Genomic DNA, 9644 nt, shown 5'->3' with positions numbered 1-9644 from the left:
CGTAGGTTGGGAATCGTCAAGAATTCCTCTTATTTGGTTCTAAAGTTTCTGGATTCTTTAGGGAAAATCTGGGAACATCATGTTGATGTCCTTAAGAACGGTGAAAAGATCAATGGCATGTATCTGAACTCCTTGTTTGGAAATCTACAAAATTACAAAGAGGGCAAATCTCTTTGTAAAGAAATAATGAAGGAATCAAGAAAGGAAAAGTTTGTAGCCTTGGTTTCTCGAAATGAAGCAATGAAGCACATTAGCGACTCAAACAACTCAGATCAAGGCGAAGAGAGTGATAAAGATCTCACTGATGAACTTGTAGCCAGTGCTGCACTTATTGTCAAGTGTTACAAAGAAAGCAAATCAAATAGGTCATTAAAAGCTTAGTTTAATGGAGGCAGTTCAGGATGCAGATCCTCTTCAAAGAAGAAAAACTCATGTAATTATTTTAATTGTGGTAGTCCTGACCATTTTTCTAGGGACTGCAAAGAGAAGAAGAAGCTTAAAGTCCTAAGAACTATGAAGTTTTATACAAGAAGCTGGTGGCCCACATGAAAAAGGAGAACATTTCTTTGCCAAAAGATTACATTGCAAAACAAGTAGATCATGAAGAATGGGTGGAAGAAGATGAAACATCTGAAGATGAGGGGTTGAATGTTAAGGGTCTAATGGATCTTATAAATGAATCCCCTGATGGTAATCTAAATATGTGCGACGCTGATAAATCTCAAGTTTTTCGAGGATCACGTCTAAATCTATAACATACTTAGTACCTAGACAGTGGGTGCTCTAGACACATGACCGGTCTCAAGTCCCTCTTAACAGAATCTGTCAAGAAAGATGTTCGCAAGGTGGTTTTGGCGACAACAATAAAGAAGTTGTCACTGGAGTGGGAACCTTTGAGTGCAGGGCATTCAAGGTGAATGAAGTGTTTTATGTCAAAGGCCTAAAGAGAAATCTCATCTCCATCAGTCAATTTTGTGACGCTGGTTATAAATTTATTTTCGACTGCCATGAAGGAAAGGTTTTTGATTCTAAGAAAAAACTTATGCTTGCTGCACTTAGGTACAACAACGTTTATATGGTTTGATTTTTTTAATACATTGTAACTTTAGTTTTACCTCATGCTTCGCTACTTTCAAACTTTTGAACATAAGCTGCTATTTTTTTATTATTTGTTATAACTTTCTGCTTCAAAAAATTAACTTTTATTTTACCAAAGGAGTATACATTGTACATTTTGTTACTAACATGGCCTATATATGATCTTCTCTCTCACCTTCTAAATGTCTCAGGATCCTCTGTCTCCATCTCGACATTGATCTTAACTGATAAGATCAGCGTGTCATTCCTTGAATGCATCACCTCCCTTGGAGAGCTAGTTGACGCTGACTCTACATCTTTTCTTCAACACCAACTGACCTCTCACTAACGTTGATGAGTACACTGATTGACATGTTGCTTCATTTCGATGAGACCAGATAGGAGAGAATTGTGTCAAAGGATGTTCTTTTGGACACATATCTCTTTTGTCTTGAACAACTTATTTATGCTTCAACAGGATGAAGTGAAGTTAGGTGACATAACTTGTCTAATTTCCATTGATGCTTTCACGGCTACACCATCCTCTTAGAGATCCAAATGAGTCTTCAACAAGACATTGGTCCCACCTTCTCTTCCTTCATGGATCATAACGAGTGTAACCTTTGAGTTTTGTCTTGCTGACTTTTATAACTCGAAGGTTACAAAAATTGGATCCTTTTAACTCGTTGGTTATAAAGACTGGTTTATGCTCCTCCTTCGTTCATGGTGAACATGAATCTTGGAATTAATCTACAATATCTCAACGATTAAAGGCATTCTCTCTCTTTATCTACTAAGAATTGTGTTTTTTATATATATTTGATCTTGTTTGCTCTCTTTTATAGACAATGTTGAGTGGTAGATGTCTTGGAAAATGGAAGTACATTTATGGCCCTTCAATTGAAAAGATTTGGTGGATCGAGTCTTTATCGTTTTCTGAAAAAGCTGCAAAAATATTGCTTTTAGAATATCTCCTTGTTTGACTAACTCTTTTGTTGTATCCTTATACTATTTATTATTCTGTCCTATACCATATTAAATGAAGTGATGGTGAACTTTATAGTTCTAGACCGCAACTTAACTCCATGATACGGAAGATGAACCACTTTCTGTTGATGAATTAACACCGTTTATGATTCACGCTGATTCTGCCTCGACGTGAGTGAAACAATCCATTCTTCCCTTTATCTTCTTCATAAAACTTAATGATTCATTACCATACACTGATAAAACTTTGAAACTTTGTGCCGATGGTCAGTCTATGTACTGTAGCCTGTCACACACACACACCAATCCATTCTTGCCCTTATATTCTTCTTTAAAGCTTTATGATTCAGCATAATGTACCATACGCCGATGAGAGATTGACAAATATATGCTGATGGTTAAGCGAAAACACAAAAACTTATCACACACATCAAACCATTCTTTCCATAAATTCTTCTATATAATTTTATGATTCAACGTATGATTCCAAACGCTGATGAGAATTCGAAAAATTTGTGTCGGTAGGTATATCATTGTTCGTGATATATTACACTTACCTACCCACTCTTTCCAAAAAATTCTTCTATTAAGAAGTTAAGGATTCATTGTATTAGCCATACACAGATAAAACTTCAACACTCTTTACCGATGGGTCAATTTCATACCGGAATGTATTACATGCATCATACCATTCTTGCCTTTTCTTTTAATAAAAGTGATTAATGAGTCAACATATGAAACCACATGCTGATGAAATCTCACAATACTATGTCAGTGAATGAGATTTTAAGCACATACTATCAGGAGACATCACAAACTTACTGGGTGACCATCATTAATTTACTCGCTGATCGATTACGTTGATGTTCAATGCCGCTGATGACATGTCTTACTGGTGTAACATTCTTATCTCAACGGTAACGTTTTGGATAACGACTAAAAGGTCCATCATTATCTTAGGATACGAGATTTTTACGACGCATATCTCCTCAATCATGATTACATAAAAGGGAAGAAACTTTTTGGTATAAATTAGGAATATTCCTTCCTAGGTCACCTTTACAAACTATTCAAGTAACTGGCTCTCTCTTTCTATCTAGAAAAGTGCTCTCAACCATCATCATTCTCAAGATTTCACCATGTCAAAGCCTCTATACGAGTTTGTCCCCAACAAAAATGTTGTCAAAGGTCCTCATGCTCCCTCCTCTCCCATCATCATTAAAGAAAACAATGTGGCTTTCTCTGATGAAAACCCAAAGCAGTTCGCGAACTCAGGAATCAGAGACTTCGTCGACTATGTCAAGAGTTGTGCTCTTCGGTATGCCTTCTATGATTTCCCAGACCCATTCTACCTTAAACAAGTATGTGAGTTCTATTATTCATGCCCTGTTGATTATGATGCTCTAACGATTACTAGAACCACTGTAGATGGTCAATATAGGGTTACTACTGATGTGGAATCTTTTTGAACTGGTCTTCGTCTTCCTCGATTAGAAAATTACTCTGAAACTCCTTCTAAAAAAGTGCAATTATGTTCTTAAAAAATTAGGGTATAATTTCAATTTTTAGGGAATCACTCACGATCCATAAAAAAACACTCTTCGTCAGTGTTTTATTGTTAGATGGATATATTTGACCGGCGTAATTGGAAGGTGTCTTGGACACAAGACCGGGAGTTTGGATCAACTAAACCTCTTTGATAAAATGATTTTATTTTCTATTGTGTACAACAAAAAACTGGATGTTGCTTAACTTTTTCTTGATTAAGTGATTGACTACATCATAGGGAACAAGAATCTAGTGTATGTTCCCTATCCTCATTGGCTTGGACTGATCTTTTCCCGTGAGGTAGGCTATGTTGAAAGTTAAGGAGTTATCCTTCCAATTCTTGCCCTCTCCTCAAAGATCATTAATATTGCTCCTACTGAATATGATTTGCATATTACTGTGAGGATGCATAAATGGATTCGCAAACACTATATGGTTAAGTCCTCTGACTCTGAAGAAAAGATTGATGAGGATGATAATGATGATGATTAAGACATGGGTAATAAAGAAGGGTCCAATGAAGAAGAAGACACTTATAAAGATGAAGAAGAATAATCCACTGATAAGGGAGAAGAATTTGCTCACTGAATGAACTCTCATCCAAGGATGAACACGCAAATTCGATTCTCATCTACTACTTCATCCTGTTCCTCCGCTGATGATGTTGTACAATGTGGATCAACCCCTCCTTTTAAGGAAAATGTTGAGCCAATGATACAAGATATAACTTCTCCAAAACCAGCATCTTCTCCTCCTCAAACTGAGACTATTTTATTGGGTTATGAGCATAACATCATTCCTATGGTGTACATGCAACCCTGATTGCTTTGATCTAGGTTTTTCTACTATGAACACAACAACATTGAATATCAAAGCAATGATCCTATGAACTAGAATATAACAATCAAATTGATGCATAAACTAGGGTTTAGATCTCACCTTTCTTGTTATGCAGTAATAACAAGTTCTCCTTGAATGTCCTTGACCTTTGAAAGCTTAGTGCCTCAAATGTTGCACCTCTTATGGAATCACAAACACTCAATGCAACAATATGACTTGGAGAGGGAAGGATTTTGGCTAGGGTTTCTCATAAAACTCATGGGGCCAAAATTCCTATGTAAAGGGTTCGTTATATAGTTGTGTAGGCTACTAGGGTTTCTGAAGGAAACCCTAATTCCTGCTTAAGGCCTAAGCAACCCATGGATTCCTTCCTTAGAGCCCTTGGACGAAATCTTATGGGCTTCCCCATAAATTTTGTCTACTCCATTCTATGGAGTCCATCAGCCCAACTAGCAACTAATAGTTAATTGCAATATCAGTCCCCTTTATTTAGTCAGTCTCTTTTGATCACCAAATTAATTTCTGATCAATACTAATTAAATAATATTATTTCCAAATAATATATTAAACTTGTAATATATTATAAAACCATTTTTGACTACCAATTTATTATTCATATAATAAATTCTACTATCTCTCCTTTTATCATCTTATCAAGTTGCATGAGTGAAGGCAACCCAAAAGGACCATGCTCATAATCAGGCTAAGTACATACCAAAATATTTATGGGCTTAGACACCTAATCCAACAGTCTCCCACTTGGATAAGTCTAATAACTATTTTGCAAGTACAAATTCAAAAACTAATTAGCAATTGTAGCTTTAAAAAGTCGCTGTCAACTTTGATCTTATCAGTAACACGTCCTGTAGATAAGGGATCATATATTCCTCTATTCTAGATATCGTATGAAGTGAGACATGGATTTTAATCATACTCTCTGTTCATATGTTGTTTCCCGATTTCCGATTTATGACGACTGACAACAGATTACAATTGAACACATCAACTTAGTCTCGGCTTGGCCAAGCGCTTAGGACGTCATCACTAAATCATCGAGGGGCCCACAAATATCAATTTTATCCCACTTTGGGTAAAAGGAATGGATAAACTTCTACTCAAATGCTCTCTTGTACCTACTCATCAAATCACACACAACAATATGTTTTATAACACCAAGTTACTGGTGTGTTTACATATTATCAATATGCAACCAACTTGTAAACTACAACTCACACATCTCCGTTTCAAAAATATAAGATATTATTGTCTCACTAATCACCCGTGATAAAATCCATGAAGTGATTCAAGTGAGGGTGGGTTTAATCCAATACTCAAATCTTATTTCAGGAGTACTCATGAACACCGCATCAGACTTTTGCTATGTCTAAAATGCTTCAGACAATTTACAGTCGGATTCATGACAGTCTAGCTTCAATACCTACTTTCAAAGTATTTATCGACTGTGGATGATTTGAATAATCTTATTATTCGGGAAGTCAAAACATGCAAAGTGAAACACAAGAATAATCGATCGAATCCAATATGGCCCAAACTTTTGAGTATAAATAAAACACCTTTATTTAATCATCATATTGATTACTCATTATTCATTGTATAATGTTTCAGATAATCAACTTATTACTTGAATTATAACAACAGTTGTCCGATGCTCCAAGCATGCACACTCTGTTTTCCTATGGTCCATACTTTGTGAAATAGACCAATTGGAATCATTTCCAATGGTGCTCATTTCACAACTCCTAATCCTTATCGTTAGTGTAAGAATACAAGAATCTCGCCACTACTAGAATATGTTAGATTCTAACATTTTATGCAACGATCCCTTCGTAATGTCACATCATCAAAGCCACCAAGACTTTGCCAATGATATTACAAAGTGCTCTATTGGAGGTTGCTACAAGGAAATTCCATAGATATGAATTCTCATATTAAAAGTACATTCCTTTGAACATCCTTCTTGCATAAAAGTTTCTAATCTAGACATAGATTCTCGATATCCAACTCCCAATATGGAAACATTTCCATATTTTTCATATGACAACTCGTTATTAATAGAATCATATCTAATCATAATAATGTCATTATGGTCCATTCATTACTATACTTCCAACTGCCCACAAGTGACCAATCCTTGGCAAACCTTAGATTCTCCTTGACAGTTGTTTAATTAATTTAGTCGAATCCGGTTCTAGTCCTTTTTCCCTCTTAATGCCCTTGAATTTGGAAAATTTAGAACGTTCGAATATTATAGCATATGCAATCGATCCTATACCCGAAGTGTATGGGACGCGATTCATAATGAAAAACGTGATACTTTACCAGTTTCTTGCTATAATATTGCCATATATAGAATGACCCTATGTTAAACCTTTTCAACATAACATTGATATATGTTTTTTTTGACTAACTTTAATTAAAATTTCTTGATCTGAGCTTTTAGATTTGAAATGAAGTATAATATTCTCCCCATTAATTATAGCAAAACAACTTTTCAACCCTTGCAACTATGCAAAGTGAAACTTTTGTTTTCTATAATTAATATTGCTAACTTGCAACACTTAAAATAATAATCATGCTCCTACTAACATGATAATTATATCCATACCAGCATAACATTTATGCTCCCACTAGCTTTGACACGTATTCAGAAAATAGTAGGACTTCTAGAAATCAATACTTATTGACTTCTAAAGTTCATATTTCTAGTACGGTATGCTTTGATAAGCCTTAATCTAAGCTTCTCAAACTCATACACCTTTCCTTAGATAGCTCACATGTGTGTCTAAACTATTTCAGAACCTACATCAGCAAGTCCCGAATATTCAGACTTATTTCCATTTCTCACAATTCGAACTATGAAGAGGGATGCCGTAATCATAGTCGAATTTGAGAATGCAAATATCATAATTGCTATCTCCTTAAAATCTCTCTTAGTGAAAGCGTTTCCTCACAATCATTTTCATGAAGCGAAGAGAAATCTTATCACTTATATTTTATGGTGTATGGGTTCCTATCCACTTGAATTGTCATAAACATAATCGTAAGACAAGGTTTAAGACAAATCCAAACTCATATAGACTGAACTTGTTCATTCTTAATTTCTTGCCATCAAGGGTCACACCATTGCTTCCAAGTTATTTAGCAGCTCACCTATACTAGTCAATGTACTTTCATTGAACAAGGTGCTTGCCTTTATGCAATCTATTGAGAACTCATATGCATAAGTAACTTTACTGGAATGGCACATAAACAAGAATATGTCAACACGATAGGTTACAAACCTCAAGTCGTGGGCTAGTGTCTAATAGTTTTACTCTTATTGATTAGTTCTTGAACCTTTTCAAGATCACTTAGACTCCCACTGACCTCTTAACATATAAGATTCTCTTGTCAAGAAACATTTCTTGACAAACAAATATTCAGGAGTTAGTGAGGATTCTTATCAAGACAAAAACTACTCAAAATTGGTCTTAGTTGGTCTTTGTCTTATCCAAGACATCAAAACTTTACCAATTTCAAATGTGCAAGAGTAAGAAAAACATTTTTTCTACTCCACATTTGATGAGTGTGCTAAAAACTTCTTAAGATGTGTCACTCAAGTCACAATCTTGGAGTATGAACCTAAGACTTGATTTGGAACGAAGTATGATTCACCTTTTGAATTAACCATTTCAACAATTTCCTATACCTCTTCTTAGCCACACTAGTGCATTAAGGTGTACTTAGAGGATCAATTGTGATATGGTTTCATAATCAATAAGACGATCATAAAACATGATACTAAAGTACTCTCCCATCTTTTCAGATCGGAGAAACTTTTATCTTTCTGCCTAATTGATTCTTCTTATTCGTTCTGCCATTCATTGAAACTTTTCAATGATCCAGAATTATACTTAATCTTGTAAGCATAACCACATTTACTAGACTTTTAGTAAATCATGATGAATAATCTTATTGTTATTTGTGGGACTTAATCAGTGCACAACATTGCATACCAGACATCCTTAGTCTTTCACTTGACTCACATACTTATGTGAACAAGAAATTAATCTTAATTTTCTAAGTACCAAGATTTCATACATCACATGACTCAAATCATATGATTCCAAGCTTCTGTCTAGTTGAAACTTGGGCAATGGGAATCTTTCCTTACATAGAAAATTTCGGCACTACCATAAATAACATAATTAAGAATCACATCCACTTAATATTGCTTATAATAGAAACACACAAGCATCAATTTTTACAAATGACATTGCAAGGAGATATAAATAAGACAAAAATCAAAATTTATTTTATTTATAAAAGGTGCGGAAAACTTGTCCTTACAATGCAAATTCAAAAGAAAACTATGCTCTTACATATTCCTAAGCAATCTATCATAAGTCTAAGCAGTAGCTCAAAAATCCGATCATCGAATCATACGATCGAAATCCATTTATTCACGATCAGACTCAGCTCACTTCTTCCTTTAAGCTTCCTTTCTTTTCTTCAATCCTACAAAACATGAAAATGTAATCTTATCACATCATGTATTCAGAAAACTTAATAAAGTTAGATAGTGGAATTTACCTGAAGCAGAGTCATACATCTTGACTCTCCCATCTCTTAGATCTCTCAGGTAGTCAGGGCAGCATCGTAACTAATGCCCCCTCTTTTGGCAGTAAAAACATATGGATTCTTCTGGAATGGTACACGAGACTATCTCAGACTCAGCCTTTCTCTTATGTAAAGAAAACTTTTCTGGACTTCAAATGTTGTCATTGCCCATAGAAGGTTGGGATATTGATTTATCAAACAAATTTGCTCGACCAGTGTGTCAAATCATTGCTGATTTAGCAGTAATAAACAAATAAGTCAAATCAATGAGGTTCACGTCGTGGTCCATCACATAGTACTCTCTAATGAACTCACTATATGATTCGGGAATGACTGAAGAACCAAGTCAACAACCAACTTCCTTGAGACATCGACACTTAACATCCCCAATCTATCAATATTCAACTTCATATCCAAGACATGAGCACATACATACTTTCCATCTTCATGTTTGTTTTCCAACAGGGCCTGAGTGACCTTGAACTTTTCAAGTCTTCGAACACGTGAGTCGGGGAGAATTATTGGAGGAGGTGGAGGAAGTGAAGAATGATTTCCATTTCCATAATCCAATC

The sequence above is a fragment of the Lactuca sativa genome, chromosome 6 (assembly GCF_002870075.4).
Source record: "Lactuca sativa cultivar Salinas chromosome 6, Lsat_Salinas_v11, whole genome shotgun sequence".
In the NCBI taxonomy this organism is placed as follows: domain Eukaryota; kingdom Viridiplantae; phylum Streptophyta; class Magnoliopsida; order Asterales; family Asteraceae; genus Lactuca; species Lactuca sativa.
Note: the sequence above shows the minus strand (reverse complement) of the source record.